The following is a 23,721-nucleotide window of genomic DNA, read 5'->3' on the forward strand; positions in this document are numbered from 1 at the left end:
GCCATGGCATTAGGGCCTTACCCTGGATGTGTACCATCCACTGCCCTTCCTGCCCCAAGGTGTGTTTAGAGCAAAGAGGGCAGCAGTGGTGTGTGTCCAGTCAGTCCTGGATGCTCCTGGCTGGGTGCCACAGATTGCCTGAACTGGAGGGCAGGGAAGGCCCCCTATGGCTTTCATGTAAATCGTGGAGTAATTTAGAAGTTATATGTGGTATACTTCTATTAAGATCAAACACACACATTAAAAAGAAACTTCACACAAATCCATTTAAATGGGGTTATCATTAAAATGAACTGCACATCCATTTGTATGCTCTAGCATGTTGGCCTCTGGTTAAGTACGGAGAGATTTGAATCCAGAGAACACAAAACAAAAATCTGTAGCGTTAGCGCATGTCAGGCCTTGACTTAGCTGTCTGACATATGCCTGATGGCCAATAGGTCCATATGCTTACCAATACTGCTGCTTCAGTGGCAGATCGGGTCAAGCAGAGTGTGGCCACTGGCTGGATATACATATGACCTTGCATTGTGTGACTATTGTGGCAGCTTTTATCCAGATGGTTTATCTAACCTTAAAGTGCCAGGGTCGCTAAATTATTTCCATTCCGGCTTTGCCACATGATATTGGATTGAGTGTATGTATGTGTAAATGTATAATGAGTGGTTGTTACTTTTAAAGTAATTATATGAAATTGTCCACCATATCACATGAAATGTTGTATCCTCTATGACTGTTTTTACATTCCATATTGTTGTAAGCATTTTGCATGGGAATTACAATTCCAAAGAAATTGATCTAACATAATGAGTGGATTAAGAAAAAATAATTACTTGCCAGTAATAACTTAGTGTGCTTTACAAACTGGTAATTGGAAATTATATAACACAGTAACACTAAAATGAAATGAACCAAACTAATTAAATGTTCTACCTTGTGCACACCAGGCTATCACATACCTGCTTTGCAATTCTTATCTGGTCATGTGTCTTTAGTCTTTCTGGACTATTGGCTTTATTAAATTACTCCACATCGTTTACCTAAGTAATCCGTAAACTGTGTTTTGCTTCTTAGTAGTATCAGTAGATATTTCATTCATGGATTTCTGAAACACTGCTGTGGCATTATAAAACCGAAAGGCATAACTAGATATTCAGAGTGCCCATTCCTGATGTTAAAGGTAGTAATTCATTGATCACCCTGTCTTATTTTGATGAGATCCCACAGTTTGGTGAAATGTCTCCCCTTGACCTTGTTTGCTCACTATGATCTTGACCCAGCCCGTCTTGCTGCTCTCTGGGGTCCTGACCAGGCTTACTCCGTACCTTGTTGCTCTCTGGTTTCTTGATCTTGATACTTTCTGGTATTCTCTCTTGGCATTTCCTAACCTTGCTGCTCTTATCCTGACCCAGCACTTCCTGAATTTGCTGCTTTTTGGTATCCTGATCCCGTTTATCTTGACCAGACAATCCTCTATCCTGTTGTGGTGGTTTTCCTTTGTTGCCTAAGGCAACAGTCCCTTGGGACCCCTCAAAAGTTGCTATAATCCACAGGAGGTCTGGGCATCTGCAAGCACTACTTCCACCTTCACATACTGTACACCCCCTACTGTGAAAGAACGTTGGGATAGGACATCATTCCTGGCACTCATCAGCTGTCAGCACACAGACTTTAGTGGATAGGTCTATGCCGGTAGCTGCCGGTAGGTGGGGGGCCACAGGGTGGAGGAAGCTTTTCCCAGGTCAATTTGATTTGAGCATTACAGTCATTGCTATGGTTTTATTTTATTTTGTTTATCATCATTTGTTAAAACATCATTTATATGAAAACTTGGAGGTTGCCATTGTAGGTAATCGTGACATTTTAGCTGACTGTTTATGACAATTCTAATGAAATATAAGTCTAATTACACCCTTACATTCGTAGGCCTTTCATAAGTCAAAGTTTCTGAGTGATTGAGTGATCCCACTGTTTACCTCAAGACAGCATGACAAGGAGTCAGTGTGTAGATTGGTTTAAGGTAACAGAGAAAGAATGCGTACACATAAAATGCATGTGTCTGAACACATTTCAACTCAACAAAGAACGCATTTTAACATAATTCTAGTAATAAAAAAAAACAGCCCTATGTATACGTGACTGTCTCTTTAAGATTCTCGTTGCGGTATCAGCACTGTCAACTCAGACACAGCCAACGGGTTACTTGCAAATCAGTAAAAAAGATTCCTAATCTCCCTCAACACTTCACCATGTTTATGATTTGCTTACATGGTAAATTAGACATTATGTAAATATATTGCTTTCAAAACTAACACATTCAGATTTTCTTTTTTTCAGCCTTTCTTATTACTCTTTTATGGTAGTTCCTGTAGCATTACTCTTGCATTACACTCTCCGTGATTTGGTTATATTATATAATTTAAATGGAAAAAAATATATAACTCACAACAGGGAGATTATATATTTCTCAAAATACTCTCTTTGCTTTCAGATAGCAACATTCATTGCCATGGTACATTTACTATAGCTTTATATACTTTGTTTATTCTTGTATCAACTGAAATAGTTATATTCATATTTAAAGGTGCTGGTCCACCTACTCTGCCAAATATAATTATTTTCAGAACTAAACTTCACATTTTAGAGCTAATTTCAATTACTGTTGGATGATCAAACCTTCCCAGAAATAATTATTTAATCATTTTAAACGTTTGCTTTGTTTTTGAAACAAAGGCTGGTATGTTTTTTATGTTTATGTTTTATGTGACTAAACCTTCAAAAAAAGAATGCAATGACAGATCTGCAAATGTTTTTATTATTTGGAATGCTAGAGAATTCAATTAAGGTTTCGTGAAACAGCACCTTTAAATGATTGTATGCCTTAATATTCTAATAATCTATTTGTGCATCTTTTTAATAACACTTTAAATCATCTCTTAATTATGTATGTTCTAACAGTATAACACATCTGAAGAGCACTTGCTGATAAGTATATTTTATAGCATATTTGACTTCATTTTAGAATTCAGTTAAAAACGTTTGATTTATTATGCCTGCCAAATGGAAGTGGTTGATGATAGATCTAGTAGGATACACCCAGCCATTGAGTTAAACCAGATATATTTTTGGAGGAAATGGTTGACTAAACATACTTGCCAACATATTACTTTGGTACATGTTCACTTTATATGTTTGACATGTGTAGTGGCCAGCAAGACAGAAGTCTTGCACCCAAGGCAATACTATTAATAGTATGAGTTTAAGCAGCAAGAAAAAAATCTGTTTCAATATCTTTTAAGATACATATTTTGTAAAAAAAAAAGTGTTGCACGTATTTTGGTAGTGTGCCAGAGAGTAGTAATCCTGAGATAAATCTGTTGATTGCTGGCAGTTCATCCACTTGTATTACACATCTACATAAACATAAACTAGGTTACAAAAGAGCCTCTAAAGTGTTAATTTCATCTTCTGATACAAATATTACAAACGGATACCTTCATCCACGGGATCCAGTTTCTAGATACCCTCAAGGTAATATGATTTTCACATTATTCACCCACCCAGGGCCGACCTTAGGGGTGTGCGACCTGTGCGGCCGCACAGGGCGCCATGGCAACAGGGGCGCCTGCCCGGGACTTAAATTAAAATATCGTTTGTTTTTTTTTTTACTTTATTTAAATCCTCCATGTTAAATAAAGTTTTTTTAACTTTATTTAACATGGAGGATGTTAGCTAAAACAACAAAAAAAACCTGATGCTTTAATTTAAGTCCTAGGCAGGGGCGCCGAGCGGTTGCTCGTGAAGTTTTCAGCAACCGCTCGGCGCCCCTCACTCTCCGTGACTCCGTCATGACGTCATATTCCGGCGCTCAGCATGAAATGCCGGCACCGCGACGGAGTCACGGAGAGTGAGGGGCACCGAGCGGTTGCTGAAAACTTCACGAGCAACCACTCGGCGCCCCTGCCCGGGACTTAAAATAAAGCATCGGGGTTTTTTTTGTTGTTTTAACTTTATTGAACATCCAGAGCTGCAGAGCGAGAAGACGGATGCCTCCTGCTCCCACCGCAGGACTCAATAAGGTAAGTAAGCATAATGAGAAGTAGGGAGAGGGGCTGAGGGGAAGGCAGTGAGAAGGGGCAGGGGGGGAGGCAGTTAGAAGGGGTCATACCCCTTTGATATATGTATTGTATTAAGCACTGCGTAAACTGTTGTCGCTATATAATTAAAAGATAATAATAATTGTGTGTTTTCTATTTGCCTGTCTGTACCTACCAGGCATGATGCGTCGTTGGTTACAGACAGAACCCTAGGTATCCCCTGCAACCGGGCTCCTACCTGACCTGCTTACCAAAGTCCTGACAGACACTGCATAAACATGCTTTATTCTAGCCATTACAATCTGCCCAAAATTCATATTTTTTTCACATTTGTTTATTCAGTGCTCTTTTATAAATGCTTTTCTCACTCTATTAATGTTAGAATACTGTGCCACAAATCTTGAGCCAAAGGGGTTATTCATACAAAGGCCAATCCAAGAATAGGATATATCCTTTTCTCTTTTTTCTCTGTCAATGCATTGCCTATTGGCTGGATTTTAGTTTAGTAGATGGCATGCTCTTCATATAGCAAAGTAAGGCACCCACTATTAGTTTCATTCAATGGCATGATTTATCAACTAATTTTCAAAGAAGATACAGACCAATGGAAAACATTACACTCAATCTAACTGCTTATATTGAGTAAATTGTGTTTGAAATCTCAAAGGGACAGAAGTGTCTAGCTGGAATCTCTCTCTCTATAAATGGCATGTCAGCATGACAATTGTTGGTTACACTGGACAGGACATAAAGTCAAGGTCATAATGCCTCTGACCACATACATAATGAGAGTTTCCACTCTGGTCTCCTTCAAAAGGCTTAGGCTGTTACACGCACTCTGGAATAATATGTGTGTTCTACTTTTTCATATCCTTAAGAGTGTGAGATGCCTGTGGCTCCTGACTCCAGTTCAAGATAACAGAAGCTGACGTTACCATGAGAGCCCTCAATGAGATCTGCTATCCCACAATGCAACAGGGAGATGGGTTAAAATATTTTCAATATTTCAATAGTAAATATCTAATTTAAATAATGAAATATTAAAAGTTTCAATATTTTATTCAAAAAAAGGCACAACTGCTGTTTTAAATAGGGGAAAAAATCATTATTTTGTTAGATGACTATATTATTAGATGGTTACTTCATGGCATAATATAGCTTATACATTCATAAAATGTAAATTTGATGTTTTAAATAGGCTTTTTAACATATCTAAATTAATGTGGATAATAGTAAGAGCTATTTTACCTTATGGAAGCTGAGATCTGTAGCAAAATAAGACAGCATTAGCATATCAATACATTTCCCTTTTTGATCACCCATAAAGTTGCCACCAAAGAGTCTATGATTAGGAAAAATGGAGAAAAATGCATATGATATCAGTTTGGCCCCTTTTAAATATTCATATGTTCCTCCTTTTTTTTATGCTCAGAAAGTTTTCCTATTGATTTCATTGGGGGTGCTTTCTTGCACAGTTTCTCCTACAGGTTAAACACGTATTAAAGTAATTTGCTTTTGTTGAGTAGTCTGCATGGGGCAGTAGACTGTTTTTGATGCAGAGGAGTAATCAACCAAATATGGATATCAGAAAGTTTTGATTGATGTCTTCAATTGTTTATTTAGTGAAGTGAACTGTAAAATATAACATTTGGGAAAACATTAGATAATGTAAAGAAAATTATAACTGAAATATTATTTGTGTTTTTTGTTGCAGAAAGTAGGTCAGTGGCATAATGTATACATAATATGATAGCAAACAGAGTGTATTGTGTTGAAAAGAAACAGCTATCCCACACTGCAGCTAATGAATGTTAATCAAAGTGTCAACATGGTTGTGTAAATATTTACAGCATCGCTCAGCCCAAATACAATACATTATTTTGAAATGGGCGGAAAAAGATCTGTCCACTTTGATTTACCAACGATTATCATGTAAATATAAGATAGAGTTATTTACATTATTGTCATGCAAAGCTAACATGTACCTACATGGATTCTTACAAGTGGACATATGATCTATCATGTTTGAAGGGGGGTGGACTTCCTTGTACATTTCTTTTAAACAGAAAACCAAGATAATTTCACTGTTGTATGGTAAATAATAAAATGCTTTATTTAGTTAGTTCTGGAACTATTTCACATGGGTTTCAAGCATTTATTATTAATTGCATGTATTTACAATACAACACATATATATATAACACACACACACACACACATATATATATATATATATATATATATATACATATATATGTATATAATTTATTTATTTTCTTACTAAACTTGGCCACCTCGCATACAATTAATCCAATATAAGATGCAAAATTTATTTATATAATATTATGTCATTCCAGGGCAGTTATCATAATTGTAATGTTGTTTTGTGAACAAATAAGTGAAAGTGCCGTTTGAATTGTAGTAGCATGTGGTCTGCCTTTCATTGTCACCAAGTCATAGCTTATGTAAGTGGGGTAGTCAACTTAAATGTTTTCAGCTATTGTTGAGCTACAATTCCTTTTATACCGATTCTTTCTTTTGCAATGAAAGGGATGAGTTTGTAACTAAACATCATGGCTAGTTCTGAACTAGCTGGTGAGCAACCCCCACAGCTGCTGTCCTCTGTGCTGAACACTAGGATTTGACATCATATACATCACAGGAAGGTAATCTCTATTCAGGCATGCAAAGAATGTAATTGAAAGACCACTCACATTGGGCACTGTTACACAGGCTCTGTCAGATCAGAGCCAGCAATGGTGGCTCTGCTTGACAAAGAGAAGACCAGAGAATGGACAGCCTAATCTCCCATGTAACAGTTGGGATTACTCCCTGCTGCACCAAAACAGAATAATATCATATCCCTTGTCCTTAACGGATGTTCTTTCGGGACATAAAGTTACGTATATTTAGGGGAAGATTGTTCCGTTAGTCTGCACAATTCCCCCAAGCACATTTGCCCCCCAGCTTCTGAACACATCTGTACGCACATGATACACTTGCTTCCAGTCAACTCCAGCACTGGCTCAGAGGAATACGTGTAAAGATGGAATGCACCCCCACTGACTTCAATGAGAGCACTTTAATGCAACTGATTGACTGCTTCAAACAGCAGAATAGTGGCAAGAATAGTCACAGCAATGAGGAGGAGGGCAACTGTCGCAGCAGGTCAGCTCTTCTGTGTCTGATAAGTAGCTTAGTTTTCCTTTTTAATTCTAGAAGAATGCTTATTAAAGTACTAACATAGTACTTTAATATGTATTCTTCTTCATAATGGGTGGTCAGGGACATTAGACACATTCTACCGCCATACAGTAACACACAGTCACGCTAACACCATACACTCATACACATGCTAACATCATACAGTAACACACACTCACTCTACTACCATGCACTTGCACACACTCTCCAAAACCATACACTTACACACACAGAGACACACTCCCTCTTACCTTGTGTAAAGCACTGTTTTGATTGCAGCTTGCACTCTCTGTGTGACCTGCCATGCTGCTGCCACCTACTACCACAGGGCCACATAATGCATGTTATGTGACTCCACCGGGCACTTCAGTTACCCCCTGTAGCCAACTTTTATGTCAATGTCAAACATTAAAATGTGAGATAGTTGATATCTCTGACATACACCTCCAGTGGTTTTGGTTTACTGTCATTATCTAACTGATTAAAGCTAAAAAAGAAAGAAAAAGTGGTGTGAAATGATTTCTGTGAGAAGGCCAATCCCTGTGCTGTAGAGGTCTGCAGGCAAAATTGATGTTTATTGATTTTCCAAAGCTGCAAGTCCTAGTTTATAATGACCCTTTTCTTTCTTCGCATCTGTTTACTATAACCACAGAATCAGATAACAATCAAACATTTTGACCATCAAGGAACAGCATGTACCTATAGTGAATATGAATTAATGGACTCTGATTTTCACAATCATCTATTCTATAAAACTACCCTTATTATTAACAAGGGGCAAACAGCCTTTATGTCAAAGAGTACTATTGATCATTATATGACCATTATCCACTTGGACTGCATACATTGGCAGCTATACATATTGTGACTATAAATATAGTACAGCACAAAAATGAAGTAACAGTACAGAGTACTGTTTGTTCTGATAACAATGTGTTTTCCCCTTGACACTTGATTAAAAAGTATAAAAAGTCCTTGACTTCTGCACACTACACAAATTACCCCCCCCCCCATTTGAATCTAATCCTGATTACAGACTTCTACATAGATATTTTTTTCTTTTTAGAATGCAGTAATATTATCATGGGTTTTTTTTTTACTTAATAAGGCTAGGTTTCCACTTGGGTTTTTGTCCTGCGTTTTTTTCTTGATGAAAAACGCCAAGAAAACTGCCGCTGCATTTACCTGTGTTTTGGCGTTTTTTCTGGAGTTTTTTCTGGCGTTTTAGCCTTTCTGTGGAAATTGCTTTTTTTGACCTTAGGCAGTTTTTCCAGCCTTTACAAGTTAGAAGTTTCACCCAGCTAAAAGGGATTAGGATAAATGGCAAGTATCTGCCCTCTCCTGATGTCATTTACTTGGTAGACCCTTTTGTCTCTTTTCTGTGGTTTGTAAGGCATGCTTTATTCCGAATGTCTGCTCCTCTGGGAAGATTGGCCCCAAATGATGGTGCAAATTGTTTGCTGTTGCTTTTGGCACGCAGGATCCAGTTGATGCGTTGTGTATGTTTGTTTGTAATGGCATGTTTGTTCCAAATGGTGTAAAATTCAATATGAACCAGTCCAGGACTTTGTTTTGTGTGAAACTGTTTGTTTTCAGCCTATTTCTCGTAGGACACACAGATACTGGGTCCATCCTCTGCATTGTAACTGTGGAAAAAACGCCATAAAAAACGCCAAGGCAATAAACCCACATGGCTTTTTCATGGCGTTTTTTTCTCTCCCATAGACTTCTATTGGAGAAAAACGCCAAGATTTCTTGCAAAAAACGCCAGAGTGTCAACATGCTGCGATTCTGAAAAACTGCCACAGAGCCCAAAAAAGCAGAAAAACGCCAAAGAGGACTGAAAAAACGCCAAACAGAAAAACGCCAAGTGGATATGGCATTTTGCGATTTCCTATTGAATTACAGCTAACATCTGGCTGCAGCCGTTTTTCACTAAAAAAACGCCAGGTGGCGCTATTGGCGTTTTTATGGGCGTTTTTAGCAAAAAAAAACCAAGTGGAAATCTAGCCTAAAGGAATTTTCCATTCTATTTATACTAACTTTAGCACTGAACATTTTGATTTCATTTTTTTCTTTTCAGTAAACCTCCTTTACTTTAGTTTCCAGAATGGAAACTAACTGCAGCAGAGTTACAAAACAAACACAATAGTGATTGCTATCAAGAGATAATTAAAAAAAAATCAGTCCAAATTACTGACCACACCTACTATTCACAAATTACATATTTAACAACATACATAGTATGGTAGTACTGTACTTTAAGTAGATATTCCGTTAACAAATGCTCCTGTGTTGTAGCAGCTGGAAAATAATCACTGCAGATTTATCAAATAACAAAAAATCCCATTTTAATTGATTTTATGTAATTATTATCATGTGTCTGTTTGCCTGACATTTTCTGCTGATTCAAATCTCTGTAGGTTAATTTATTTGCAAGATATTTTACAATAATAGTAAAATGTGAACGAAATTTCGTGTACTAAGGTAATTGATATTACCTTTTCATTTCACAGGTGTAGTAAACAGGGTCCAGCCTGCAAAGTGCAAGTGCCTACTTTGCAAGGGATATTATAAATTATGAGCTGATGGTTTATGCTACTACATATTTCTTTCAATCTTTGGTAAAGATTAGACCTAGAGGTTATGAAAAAAAGAGACAAAAAAACAATAAAAAAATCAAATAAAAATAGCCACTTAAATGTTTTTGTACACTTCCAAGAACTGTAATCTACAAATAAAATGTACTGTAATATAATCTATATAAGCAGGGAAAGTAGTGGAATTTACATTACTGATAAACTGTAGTATCCTTAAAGGAATTCTCCATCTCGTTTTAAGCCACCATCCTGATGTCAAAGTACCATGATCAGCAGTGTATTTACTTTAAGTACTGCCCTAGGTCTGACATCATATCTGGGTACCCCGAGTCTTAAACATATCATATCCCAGTGCTCTGTCTCTTAAAGGTGTGCAGTGCTGTGTATTGACACACCAGGGGCTTGATTGTTACATAAGGATTAAATAAGGGCTTAAAAGATAGGCTTTATAGGACTTAAATAACATATTCTAAAATAATGCTCTAATAATGTGTACAAAAACTAGATATATTTTGTTATATATTTGCTAAAAAATATAGTTATTGTTTTCCAAAACTTTAATTTTAACCTTGCATCATTAAAATTAATATTGGTGCTAGGATGAATCAGAGGTATATCATAAGCAGGCACTGACTGTTTGAAAGGAAAGACTCTTTGAGTAATGTGTAATTAACTACCTCCTGGGGTGATATTACTGCAATGGAAGAAGGCTCAACTCATTAGACCACCACCCCATGACCTATTTATTTATAACGGTCTTTGACAGACAAATAGAGGTATATCACAAAACATTTTACAGCATATTATGTTTTGCATGTTCAGCATGCTATATTAACCTACATAACTGTTTTTTACCTGGATAACTTTGAGACAGGAAACATGTCATGCATTTAAAATCTGTACAATTATTCCTTATTTGATAAATTACAAATACCAAATATGTAGTAGTTCTTAAATAGGGATAGCTCCATGAAATAAATACCAGGTTAAACCAAGAGTGGAGAAAAAAACATGTCAGCTGAGAGGAAAAACAAAGTCATACAACATAAATAAATGAAAAACAGATGAAAAGGTGTTGCTAGAAACCACCTACATGCACAAAATAGTCAGTACACCCTGATTAGGTTGTAAGGCAGTGCATCAAATCTACAATAAATGCTGATGATCATATGCAAGGTATAATCTCATAATTCCATACTCCTAACGAAAATGTCTATAGTATATACTGTAAAAAAGTGCTTCCTGTGCACACTTTAATAGTCAGATTCACATAAAGTAAAAATGTTCAAAGCGCATTAAAATCGATATATATCTCCTGCTCTGATACTGCTCACCGCTACTCACACCTGTTGCCTTCTTTCTGCCCGCTGGAAACAGAAGATGTAGATCTTAAATTCTGTGCTGTCAGGGTTCCACCATGTCAGCCCGGACTCTGTAGAGGTCACCTGTGAAATCACAGTACCATGTATGCTAACGACCTGACTAAGCTGCATCTGCTCATCTGTGCAGCCTTGCCCCTTAAATACTTGCTTATTCCACCATCTTGGACCTTTGCATTGTAGTTTATATGCCTATTGCCTGGCCCTGTTCTCCTGCTAGCAGCATTTCTGATTTACCTGTTGCTTTTGACTTCGTTTCTTGGTTCCTGATTTGGCTCTTTTACTGCCTGTGCTGACCCGGCTTGTTCTGACTCTGCTACTGGATTCCGATTTGGCATTGATATCGACTTTCTGAGGGCTACCTGCTGTGTGCCCCGCCTGAGGACTTTCAGCCATGTGCCCTGCCTGAGAGCTTCCAGCCATATTCCAGCCGTGTGCCCTGCCAATCCAGCTACAGCATCCTAGTACTATCTTGTGGCCTGCTAGGGGGATATCGTGCTGTACATCTGCCTTTGTGCCTGTTGCCTATTTAGTCGTGTCTACAGCCTGTACTTACCTGTATGGCCAGCTTCTACAATACAGACCGTCTCATATTAAGATTCAGCCTGCTGTGTTTCATTTTGCCTGTCTGTACCTTCCTTCTGGTAATGATGCATCATGGGGTACAAACTGAGCATCTGATTTCTCCTGCAACTGGCCTCCTACCTGACCTGCTTACCCAAGCCCTGACATGTGCACAGAGTTGCTCTCCGGTAGCTGTATGTCTGGAGGTTTCAATACATTTCCTCCATACATGTTTAGTGAGTCAGGCTCACTTTGTCAGGGGCATAATGGGATTTGTGCCAGGCACGTCACGACCAATGATATGCCAGGCATTGAAATAAAGTGAGAAAAGGTGCTTTTTTTCAAGTTTTCACCATATTGTATTATTTTTTTTTAGAGGAAGTTAGATTATATGATCAACAATGGTATTTGAAGAAAACCCTTCTTCTGAAATAAACAATATAATAAGAGAGAAAATATAGCTAAACACAAGCAACAGCCTCGCCCACGAAGAGTACAAAAGATTAAAAAAACAGCCTGGTCCTTAAGAGGTTATATATATGATATATAAAAAAATATCCAAAAATGGTTTGAGATACTTAAGAGGTATTCTCATGATATATATAAATATATATACTATAACATTCAGATGAAATCATTGATTAAGTGAGCTATCTTACGGACAAATATAATTACCATACCCAAAATAGTATCTAGGATACTGATAAATCCTGATAAACCCAAGAGGAAAAATGAGGGAATTACCCGAATTGTAAGATACATATGAACTAGGTATGTGTTCATATATGAGGATTAGTTCTACTCTTTATTCACCACCATCTAGATATTGCCATCATAATAAAAAGTCATAATAAGGGGATAATATGTTTTTAAAGGGTATGTGAATACCCAAGTAATCAGTTATTCATCTAAAAACGCTTATAAATCAAAGTCAATATTCAGTCCTAGTGGTTATAATGTACACAAATCTCTTCTATACCCCTTTTGTTCGAAATCATTCCTCCCCTGTGTGGTCTGTTTCTCGAATATTTTTTGTTCGGAGCAAATTCTTCTTAAGCAGCAAAACTGTTGGAATATTTTTCAGCAATGGTTGTAAGTGGTGACTGTCTACTGTCTTTCTAGAAGGATAAGTCTGTATTTTATCATCACTTGCATAGATTTTGAGTTTTCCTTGGCCGTCAGTGCCGAAATCCTTGCTGGTCCTTGGATTACTAGTAAGCTCTTTTGGGCTTTGTGCGTTGTCCCTTTGTATTATTCCCCAATATAATGGACAACATCAGTCTTATTGGTTAAACAGAGAGGGACGCTTTATAAAGGAAACATACAGAACATATATTTGTTATTTGGATTTGAATCTCAGACACCTACAAAATATCGGAGTCCCAATCAGCACACAGGAGTGGCAAGAGGTGACCAATCAGCTTGCCATGAAAGAAGCTGGATAACAGGCAATGCCCCTCTGAATCCCTTTAACTCAGGGGCCAGTCACATGAGGAGCTACCCGACCCTCCATATATGGATATCCAGTGATGCTGACATAGCGACCAGTGGGAAAAGGGCCTACTTTGCTTTCCCAGTGGCCAGGCTTAACCTATTAACCTATTATAACCTATTATTAAGGTACTTGATAAATGTATCTAAACAATTCTCAATGAAGAGGCAGTTGGCAATGTAACGTTTCCAGAGCACCAGATTTACTTCCACAGGGCAACTGGCCCATCCTCCCACTTGCCCATAAACATATTGACATAACTGGGAGCAAACCCATTGCTGTCCCCTCCATTTGTAAAGAAAAATCATCATTGAACAAAAAGGATCCGGGCATTACTAAGGTCTGAATATTTTTGCCAAGGAGTACTGGGTAGCCTCACAAATATTTTTTTTCATTTATAGCCCTCTTTAAAGGCCCCCGACATCAAGGTCCATAGAGTTTGGATGAAGGTACACATGGCATTATAAATTTGGTTGGTATGTGTCCCTCATGCAGATGAATGATACCAGTCACTCTCTGGAACCAAGCTGCAGATTCACATGTTGCCATTAGCATGTAGAAATCCTTAAAACACATGGGATATCAGCGATAAGAAGGGGTGGTGGACATGCAAATGCAGTTTTTTTTATCACTGGTGCTAAAACATCTTGTATTCAAAAGTGAACTTTAGAAAATGAGAAACATATACCTAGGGTACCCTGCTGTGTATATTATGCAGGTGCTGTGCACAGTAGAGGATCATATTATGTATATTTTATTACCATATTTTATGTTGTGCAGAATCCAGTATCTGGAAATATTCAGGTTGTTAACTTCTGTGATCATGATAATAATAATAATAATAATAATAAACATGTATATGTGCATATGTAGATGCTAAAATATAGTTATTACATTTCTCTGGCTCTGATTTTGTACACATATAATGTTAAGATTTAGATCAAAAGTTTGCAGTCATAACAGCACTAACATATCAGTTTGTAGTACTATAAAGTGTTGCAATAACATAACCTGACAATTTAAAAGCTGCTTCCTCAAGGTGGAATATATAATTGGAGTATTGAATGTAGATCATCTACACATGTATACACCAAAATGTATAACGGTGTTCAGACTGCAGTGCGTGGTTTTATACATTGTGTTCTGAAAATAACTAAAAAGAAACTGGGAAAGAGTGTGACAGCCTAGGTCTGGAGGGAGAGACAGGGAGATTGAAGAATATAGCAGTCAGACTAGTGGGAGGATCTATTTGTGATGAAATGTTGCATAAATAATACCAATGGGGGTCTAACTTCCCTGTTGCCATGGAGACCTTTGTGCCTGGCTGAACTCTATTCTTTTCTGAATTAAGACTGTAAGCACTTGGCTTGTGGTGTCTTCAGTGGATATCTGGTGGTTGTTGCCCTTCTTTACACTCCCGCTTTCTTTAGAAATAAATATTGGAATCGGATGGTAATTAATTTTATCTACATCTTCACTGTGGGCTTTGCTATTTTTCAAAATGATTAAAATTACATGTCATGTCGGAGCTTTGGATACATGATTCCTGGGAAAATGTTGTGGATAGGAGGGAAAAGTATCTTGTGTATCCCTTCTCTTCTAACGGACCGTGCCTTACCCATGTATGAAAGTGTTCATCAAAGGTAAAGTCTAATTATAAAAAAGATGTGTGTCTGGGTGCGTATCGATCGATCTAGCTATGCAACTATGTTAATTCCCACACAGCTTGTCATAATATTTTTACATCTCTTTTTATTTCTGCTTTAAATCTGTTTCTTTGATGCATGTTTGGTAAGCATATGTTTTGAGTAAAATCCTCACAGCTACAGAAGTAATTCAATTTGCAGTCAGTTTCACCAATGTCCTCCTCTATATGCTGCTTAAACAGATGCTCATGCATCTTAATAAGAAAAAAAAGGATAATAAAAACAGATAATTGTAACCTCAAACAGTTGTACTTCACTGGTATCGTAAAATGCTTTATTATGTGTTCAAAGCATTCTATTTTCTGGAAATTAGGTTTAAGCAACTTCTGTTATGGTGCATACATGCATACAATAGGAATGGCAGCAACATTGTTTTAAGTTATATAATCTGTTTTTTGATAATTATAACCATTCTGTATTCTGTTTTCTCCCCCTTTCATTCCAAACTCCTGTATTACTAAATAAAACTAACTATGTTAACCAATTCAGTGTTCCATGAAACTCAATAGCGTTATAAATTATACAGTACATTAAGAATGCTTTCAGCTCAGGCAAACTGAGCAAAAACTCATTTACATTTTGCAAACAAAGTTGTTGTGTTCTCAAAATAGCATCTTAAATGAGTTCCTAATAAGCCCGATCAGGGGTCCATGTACAGTGGTCGCACAGGAAGTAGAAACACTGTAATATGTTTTTTTTTTATACCATTATATATTGTAATAACACACAGACTACTTGGTATATGTTATGGGGCTTAGAAAATGAACTACGCTTTAAGTAAATTTACTATAAGGCCGGATCGTGGTACTTTATTTTATACCGAGCTGTCACAAAAAATTGTCACATTTTAATTACCGTCCAGAAGATTAATTAAATGAATATGCTATAGATGGTAGTCTTATCCTTTATTCATAGTTTAAATTAGTTCAGCACAAATTAAACTCATTTCTTTGTTCTCCGGTAGGTTATATTCTTCTGTAAACTTCTGCTGGCTGTCATTTTGAAAACTATTATTGCCAACTAATCTGTGACTCAGGCCAGAAAGAATCGTACTGAATTCTACTGTATTCCTGTGTCCTATTTTGACTAATATTGCAGCTTGCAAAATATGAAGAAAAAGTCTGTCACATATCACTGCTACCAAATGTGTTGTTGGTGCGCCAATATTGCCAGTATTCACACTTTTCAAGCTTTGCGATTTGCATTTGTGGATGCTGGCATGTACATTAGTCATTGTGCAAAAGCCAATTTTATGTTGTGGCTAATGATTTGTTACTTGTTACTTGTGTTTATGAATAGATTGTCTGGTGTATAAAAAAAAAATCTAAAAATAGGAAAAAAACACTATCTCCTGGTAATTGTAGTTTAGGGGAATTAGAGACAGCTAGAAATATATACGGCTAGAAATATACACTTATGATTTACAGTAGTAAATATGATTGTTCATGCAAAATGGAAGTAGTTTTAACATGTGTACCTTCTAATATTGACATTAGATATAATAATAATATAAAATGTACATAAACATTTTTTCTTTATGTGCATAGACAACATCAATAGGTAAACTTTACACATATTCTCAGAGTAACAAAAGTAAATAATGAGGACAATACAACAAAGAAGGATATTTCTGCAATTATTTACATAAATAACAGGCCGTAATGTTGTCCCATACCATAAAAAAACATCTATTTTATAATTTTACCTACCTTTTTTAACACTGTATTCCTCATTTGAAAGGACAGCATCCTTAACAAAAATGCATATAGTACTGCATATAAAAATGCATACACAGTAGAAGCTCCAGAGCGGCAGCAGACCACACTCTCTGTAAAGTTTGGCGTTACTGATTGGCTTCTTGAAATCAGTGGCAAGAAAGTGCTCCCATTGAACCATAACACCCCTCGTGAAACAGGAGGGGATGCATATGAGAGGATTTTGATGAATACCCCATAAATTTGCTAGGGGTGCATCATGTTAGAAACACCCCCCCAAAAAAAATGTCCCGAGATCTAAATTTCAGCGTGTATAACAAAAGTTATAAAGAACTATAAACAAACATTGTTTCCAGTCACTTTTGGGGATTAATCCAACTAGATTAGTCTAGAGGAAGACCTTACATTTAGCCGATTCCAACAAAATTGTAATACCTTTGAAACTGATCATCAAGGCTTTCAAATGTAGCATTGAGTTACTGACATGATTAGGATAGACATTGAGGTGGATTAACATGCCTCCAGAAAGATTAAACAAAAATGTAAACCCCAATGCTTGAACTGTTAGACTTAATTAGTGGAATGGAAGAAGAAGATAGCAGGTGCAATGCTGTAATACTTGCTGACGTCCATGACGGTGCCTTCTTAAGATAGCACACAGGATTTTTTAGAGGTGTAGGATGTGTTATGGGCATACCTGGGAACTTCTGGGCTCCGGCTACCCGGAGCCTTCCCTTGCGGGACCCGGCCAGAACTGCCCACTGACGTCAGGGGGCGGTCCCGTGACATCAGTGGGCGGTCCCCCTGACGTCAGTGGGAGGTCCCGCTGTCGTTGGGGGCATTCCCGATGACGTCAGTGGGCGTTCCCGATGATGAAGGGGGCATGTCAGCGGGAACCCGAAGAGTTCCCAGGTATGGTTATAGATAATCCAAAATAGGTTTCCAAAATATGGTTGAAGGCACCTATGCAGTATGCACTTCAAGTGTGAGAAGTATTCATTGGTATACTTACATCTGATCTGATAATTTATGAGCATACATTTTAATCATTTGATGGGTAAGCTAGTCAGCAGTAAGTCTAGCACCCAAAAAGTAGATTGGTAAATGAAAGTGTATGCAAACAACCCAAATCAAATGGCACATCTCATATACAAATATTTGTATACACAAAGACCTCAGAGATTTTTTGCCTGGGGTGCCTTTTGGTTTACGCCCTAATTATGATTTTAGGCTCTACGTTTGTCATGCACATTTTTCTTCATCACCACCATAGATTCTTTGCTAAATGATAAACAATAAGATTTGACAAACATATATTAAAACCATAAGTGCATAGAAAAGAACGCAATGTGATATATTGCTTCAGGAATCTGTATTGGGTTTTGATATTGGATTTACTTTAACAAGTAGAATAGCTTTTATAATACTTTTTTAAGTATTAAAAATAATTTTGCCTTTTCAAGAATAAGAAAAAGAGAAAAAACATAATTAACAGCACAGTTAATTACTATAGTACAGAGTGTGAAATTACTGCTAATGATACAATTTTAATTGACCATTAAGAACATTTCTTACTAGTAAGGATAGTAAATCAGCTTGACATGTTTTTTAATGTTGCTTGAAGCTGAAGGAGAGTTGACAGTGTCACATGAGGGTTAAACAAGGTGCCCTACTAGTAAAATATACTAATCATTGTCTAATATACTAGTTATAGTACAACTGTCTTCACATTTCTGCCTTTACTTAATACTTTAGATGTACTGTATTCTGGGTTATAAGTAATTATTCCTGTTCCTTGCATCCTTCCTTCAAAAAGGCTTGATGCATCAACATGGTATGATAATTATCCGTACCCCAGAGAATATGGAGAAAAAGCTACCCAGCTGTTAGAAAATGTATGTACCTAAATATATTGGTCAGAACTACACCACCATTAATGTCTCAAATTGTTCTCCATGATTTAATCTTTATTAGTGTGATGGAATTTATGGAGTAACAGTACTGCAGACAGAACATTAGTTCTCTGTTCTTAATTTTAATATACTTAATTGCTTATAGTTTGAGGATTCCCACTTTTCTGATGCTCAATAACTTCTCCTTCTTAGTTTCTTTGTGAGAAATGTTTTAATATACAAGGTGCGCACTAAGCATGTTTGTGTTCATACAGTGGATATAAAAAGTCTACACACCCCTGTTAAAATGCCAGGTTCATGTGATTTTAAAGAATGAGACAAAGATAAATCATGTCAGAACTTTTTCCACCTTTAATGTGACCTATAACATGAACAATTCAATTGCAAAGCAAGCTGAAATCTTTGAGGGGGAAAAAAAACTCACAATAACCTGGTTGCATAAGTGTACACACCCTCTTATAACTGGGGATGTGGCTGTGTTCAGAATTAACCAATCACATTCAAACCCATGTTTAATAGAAGTCATTACACACCTGCCATCATTTAAAGTGACTGATTAATCACAAATAAAGTTCAGCTACTCTAGTAGGATTTACCTGGCATTTGCTTAGTTGCATCTCAGAGCAAAAGCCATGGTCTGCAGAGAGCTTCCAAAGCATCAGAGGGATCTCATTGTTGAAAGATATCAGTCAGGAGAAGGGTACAAAATAATTTCCAAAGCATTAGATATACCATGGAACACAGTGAAGACAGTCATCATCAAGCGTAGACAATAAGGCACAACACAAAGAACTGGACGTCCCTCCAAAATTGATGAAAAGAAAACTGGTCAAGGAGGCTTACAAGAGGCCTACTGCAACACTAAAGGAACTGCAAGTACTGGCTGTGTGCTACATGTGACAACAATCATCTGTAGTCTTCATATGAATGGGCTCTGGGGTAGGGTGGTAAGACGGAAGCATTTTCTTAGAAAGAAAAACATCCAAGCAGAAACAAACATCTGAAGTTTGCAAAAGAAAAAAGCGTGCAGGAAAGTGTGTTATGGTCTGATGAAACCAAGGTTGAACTTTTTGGCCATAATTCCAGGTATGTTTGGCGCAAAAACAACATGCACATCACCCACAGTGAAGCATGGTGGTGGCTGCATCATGCTTTGGGGCTGTTTTTCTTCAGCTGGAACCGGAGCCTTAGTCAGAGTGGAGGGAATTATGAACAGTTCCAAATACCAGGCAACTTTGGCACAAAACCTTCAGGCGTCCGTTAGGAAGCTGAAGAGGAAGTTTGCCTTTCAGCATGACGACGACCCATAGCTCACATCCAAATCCACAAAAGTATGGCTTCACCAGAAGAAGATTAACATATTGGAATGGCCCAGCCAGAGCCCAGACCTGAATCCAATTGAACATCTGTGGGGTGATCTGAAGAGGGCTGTGCACAGGAGATGTCCTCGGAATCTGACAGATTTGGAGCGCTTTTGCAAAGAAGAGTGGGCAAATATTGCCACCTCAAGCTATACCGTGCTAATAGACTCTTACCCAAAAAGACTGATTGCTGTAAGAAAATCAAAAGGTGCTTCAACAAAGTATTAATTTAAAGGTGTGCACACTTATGCAACCAGGTTATTGTGAGCCCCCCCCCTCAAAGATTTCAGTTGGTTTTGCAATTGAATTGTTAACGTTATAGGTCAGATTAAAGTTCTGACATGATTTATCTTTGTCTCATTCTTTAACCCCTTAAGTACAATGGGCGGTCCCTAAACCCATTGAAAACAAAGCATTTTGAGCCCGTACATGTACGGGCTTTGTCATTAATTGGTTAAAATCACAAGAACCTGGCATTTTAACAGGGGTGGGTACACTTTTTATATCCACTGTAGGTACTGTTATAACGTAGCTATAACTGTGTGCACTTCCTGCCATCTCCACTGCCAATGTTGTTTTATCTATACCTCATGCACAGACATATCACATCGGTGTCTCCATGTACCCAAGAACCCTAGCTTTAGAGGCATCTTCCAGCTCCCTGATGTTAGGTGCCTGTTGATCCTCCCTGTGTAGACCAACTGATCACTTATGCTTGTCTGCATTGGTACATTGCTTCTAGCTGCCTTTGGTGATTCTCTGTTGGACAGTTCTGGATGGTGCATATTGAGTGGGCTCTCTGTCAAATATGTGTTAGTTAGTTAGAAACCCCGGGCATAAGGATAGATGGTCCACAAGGACAAGAACCCTATTGGAAGGCAGGTGAATAGCCGATAGCCAGGCCAGGTCAAAATCAGACAGGAAAGCATCAGAAACCAAATTGTTAAGCAGAATCAGCATCATCAGACAGACCAAGTTAGGGTGCCAGAATATGACAGACAAAATCAGGAACCAAGAACACAGCTGAATAGAAAGCTAGGTCAATAGTCCTTAATAAACAGACAAAGCAAGCAGTGCTGTAGAACACACACCAACCATGAGCAATGTGTAGAAGAAGGCTCAGTGTTCTATAGGTCACATGAATCGTTAGGTTGGGTTGCAAAACAGGTCTCCGTGATATTGTTTGCATGCATGCCGCCCTAACACTTGCGAGAGCATTGCTACTATGTAGACGTTCGTCACAAGTAATGCCTAGATGCGGCTACCGAGGTATGTCCTGACAATTACTGCTACATTTGACTGGGCTTGTCTCTTAAAGGTGAAAAGTTGCTAGCCTTCTCAAAAGAGAGAGCCATGAAAAGTGTAACTAGTGAACAATATTTTTGTTTACCTCGCTATGAATGTGTAGGGTGTTTGAGCTTTCTATCATGTTTTTGTTAAATGCTTCTTACAGACCTTAGGGAAAGTGTTTTATCTCTAAAAAGTAATTGTATTAATCAATTTAATTACATATTAGAACTACATTTATAATTTTAGAGGTTTTAGTCTATAATCAACAATTACTATTTGGGGTTTAGTCAGGACATTGACTGTCCTTTATGATGAGTTCCGCATTTTTTCACATATAATAAAACATTTATAATCCTACAAAGAGTCATGACACATAAATACCCTCAGGTAAAAATCATAAATTACTAAAATAAAACTAAACTCTATAATATTGTTTGCAAATTCCAATTTTACAGGAAGCATATATAAAAAAATATTTATGGTTATATAGAAAATAAAGTCAGTATATACAGTATTCTGGATGGCAGAACCAATCTACTCTGTCCTTCTAAACCGCTTTGTACGTAATCATTCTTTATAAAAGCTTTTGGTTCTTCAGGACCTTAGGTGGGTGTTGTGGGCATTTTTGTGCGCAAAAGCATCTGCTTCTTAGTATTGAGTCATGACATTAGATATTAGAACAGCCACACTAATAAACCAAGGAAATCTATTCTGTGGTGGAATTGCATGGATGGGGGTTTCCATTGACCTCTGACCTTGCCCGAAGCAGATTTTCCCTTGTATTTCTCGCGCTCTTTGATTGAGAGGCAGTGCATGGACCAGTTTACATAATAACATGGCATATGGTAGGAGAACCTTTATGTTACTGCTAAAACATTCCTGTTTATTAAAGGGAACATTCATGCTGATCTCTTAGCCGGATAATCCAGAGCAAAAAGCGTGCTTGATCAACATGAGGCAAAATATCTCTATACAGAAATAAAAAAATACAGAATAGTAAATATAAAGCAAATATCCTCTTACTCATCTTTTTAACTCTTAGGTTACAAACCATGTATAGATACATGTTTCGTAAAATAGGCTCTGGCACTGTACTCATCCTTCTTGACAATTGCTATTAGCATTAGTTTTGTTTTTTTTTTTTAAACATTTCTGTATTGTTGTAGGGCTGCCAATCTCAGTCAGCAATATCCACTTACATGCAGAGGTCAGCCCTTGTGAGGTAAGAGGTGCTCCCCCAACTGTCAAACAGCCCCTTAAACACATTTAAAAAAAACCACAATATGTATTAAACCTTCTCAATCTGGTATTTTAACACCTTGTTTTTTTATTTTTTTTAGTCTTCCTATCGTTATTTCAAATCTGTCTTCTCCGGGTTTCTCTTATTTTTTTTATTTCCCTTGTATCTCTCTCTTATTTTTAACCTTACTTTGCTGTCACCCATACTCCAGAATATTCCCTAACTCATCTTCTTTAATGTCCTTTTTGGAAAAAGGTCAGAACTATGCTTTAATGTGTGGTAGCCATAATTAATGTGAGGGGACGTTGTTGTAGGGTGGACCAACAGTAAGATGATTCCATGGGACGGGAAACATACCTGGGAACTTAACCCAGAGTCTTCAGGGAAAGCACTACTTTCCTAGGACCCTGGGTCAGTATCTTTAATCACTGGGCAGAAGCAACAATGTTAAGTCTCTAACTCCCTGCTTGCGTTCTATCCACATCTTGCCTACTTCCTACACTCTAGTACCTGGGGCTAGGTCTACATTCCTTGGCATAATTCTTTCTTTGCTTAGCATTTATTCCTGCAATAGCTCATTTTTGCATGAAATGTGCAATGATATTTTAGCTTTCTATCACATTATCTTGCTTTCATCTCTAAGAATGATTTCAGCTTTAAGAATTTAAGAACTTTGTGAAAATCTGACTTGATTACCTTATCCCTCCCTCTTTTGTATTGTTCTCATTTCCTTCAAATGACAGCTTTTTTATATATATTTTTACAGCGCGGAATCATTGCAGGCTGTGAATGTAAATGTGATACTTTTGTAAGGTTCATTTTAAAATGCTTTAAACTGTCTTTCCAAAGCTGATGCAAGTGTTTAAATAGTTTTTTCCCTTTATTACCCATTGTTTATTAAATGCAGCATGAAATTAAAATTTGATTCTAACAGCAAAAATGTGTGTAACTATATATATATAAATAAAAGCTTTCGTCATATTTGCTACATTGTTAATCAACTGACATGGAATTAAGTGCTAAATAAATATAAATATTTGAGGCTAACATCCTCATTGTTTAATCTGTTTATATCTTACATATCCTTATTTCATTAAGCATAGTGTTCTTTTGCTTTTCTTTGTTAAGACATGTAGTTGAATGCAGCATGTTTATTGAGT

The 23,721-nt window shown here is 37.2% G+C and overlaps 1 protein-coding gene across 2 annotated transcripts in view; it reads left to right on the forward strand.

Moving 5' to 3' along the window:
* Positions 1 to 23,721, forward strand: part of CTNND2 (catenin delta 2) — a 396,723-nt gene that overhangs the window by 136,597 nt on the left and 236,405 nt on the right. The gene's annotated exons all lie outside the window — the stretch shown is intronic.

This window comes from Spea bombifrons, chromosome 5, assembly GCF_027358695.1.
Source record: "Spea bombifrons isolate aSpeBom1 chromosome 5, aSpeBom1.2.pri, whole genome shotgun sequence".
Classification (NCBI taxonomy): domain Eukaryota; kingdom Metazoa; phylum Chordata; class Amphibia; order Anura; family Pelobatidae; genus Spea; species Spea bombifrons.